Source organism: Aethalodelphis obliquidens, unplaced genomic scaffold (genome assembly GCF_003676395.1).
Source record: "Aethalodelphis obliquidens isolate GAN/ISIS:26980383/991018 unplaced genomic scaffold, ASM367639v1 scaffold12, whole genome shotgun sequence".
NCBI lineage: Eukaryota > Metazoa > Chordata > Mammalia > Artiodactyla > Delphinidae > Aethalodelphis > Aethalodelphis obliquidens.
The window spans coordinates 18,236,960-18,238,996 of NW_020837956.1; positions in this window are offsets into that span (position 1 = coordinate 18,236,960).

Sequence of the window (2,037 nt, forward strand, 5' to 3'; positions counted from 1 at the left end):
TCTTATAGACCTTAGAAATTAGCAGGTTTAGTAATGGTTCATAAAACTTTACAAATCTCCCTAAACTGTATTTTAATACAAAGAAAATTATATATAGACTTTGATTTATATTCAAAATTTCAGTTATTTTATAATCAATTTAAAACAGAAGTAAATGTCTCATAATTCTTTTCTTTTTTTTTTGAGGATTAACATTCATCAGGATTACTACAACTAAAAACACTTAAAACATGTATACGCACACACAGACACCTAGAAGAGGCTATCTGGGTAATTGTTTTAAAAACACTAATGAACTAATAATTAGGCTGGAAATCATGATTTACAATCAATATGACATAAAATATTATTATATATAAATTCAAGGAGAGGACATTGTAGTCAGCTTACCATTATTAGCTGTAGCAGTACTGTATCTTGCACACATTTACAAGTCATGTTTTCAAACTAACAATCTGTTTTAACTGCTTTGCTCATTAGCACATGAAGACATTGGCTGAGCTTGAAACATTATAAATTGTATTTATATATATCCTAAATTGGACAGGTCCCAAGATTAAATGCTGTTATTTTTAGAACACAAATATCTCCTTTTATCTTACATCATCAGGAATAAACGTGATTCATATAAGTGAACTTTTTATTCACATCTTAAAGAAATGATAGCTTAAAAAATTTTTAAACCATCTTTTTGATGGAGTTGGTCCTAAAATGCCTTGACTTATTGCTTAGTAAAATTCTACTGCCAGGTGTGGACCCCTAAGCTTTCTGAGGAAGATTTCAGGGTCAACACTATGACCATCAAATATAATAATCTACTATAATAAAGTACTGATCTCAGAAACTCCTGAAGTATGACAAATGTTCATTTTACAGTTGCTGCTTCTGTAGCTGTAGATCCTTCCTCACTATTCCATATTATTTTAGGTTCTAGAGGTTCTATCCTGTTGCTTCTAATCTGCTTTCCTAAACTTATTTAAATAACCAGCATTATGTAATTTTTCCACATTATTCTGGCCCAAAGGTAGCTCCATAGTTTTCCTTAAAATAAGCTTTTTTTTTTTCTTTTTCAGGTGGGGGAGGGGAGAGGGGAAATGGAAGAGAGATGGGCTTGATATTTTGCTAATCTGTAGGCTTACTTCAGAGTTGCTGGATATTTCCTGACAGATTAGGTTGCTAAAGGAATACATACCAAGAGGTGGCCACATTACCATATTGAAGACAGCAGTTAACTCTTCCAGCTGAGACCAGAAAGGATAATATAATAATATGCTAATGGTTATTAGGCATTTGCTATTTTATCGATATAAATTATTTTATCTACTGTACAAACTAAGATTAAACGTACATCTACAGTCTATGAAATTATTTGCCAAAAAAATTTCTCTAGTTAAAATTTAATACCTCCTTTTGTAAATATTATTGTATTCTTGTTAAAGAGTACCTGATACTTGTTAAAATATCAAGTAATACAGGACAAGGTGTTATAAAAACAAAACACACAGCTGGGAAGCATTTTATTTTCTTCTACTTCATATAACATTGTTCAGGACCACAAGACTCTAATGGTCTCTTTCCAGCAACTTTTATGACTTCGGAGTACCACTTAAAATCAACCAAATCTACATCAGCAACTGTTACTAGTTTCAATTGTTATTATTAAGAATTCTTAACAAGGACATACTGACTGAAGCATGTATGAGATTTTTTTAATTATATATAATTTAAAAGCAAAATTAAATTTATAAATAAAAAGATTAATGGCCAAATTAAATAAAGTTTAAGCATCAGATTTAAAATATCTTAATTTTTAGGTTATTCAGAAATACATTTTGTGAATAATAAGAATTACTTCATAAATATATATATAAATATAAATATATATCTACAGGATCTGCAATGCAGGAGAAAACCCTTTAAAGAAAAAAATTGCACTTTTGGATTATCAGGATGCTGTCATATTTACCCTTCAAGTGAAATATAATTACCATTCCAGGTGCTTTTGGCACAAGTTTTTAGGAGAATATTGACACAATC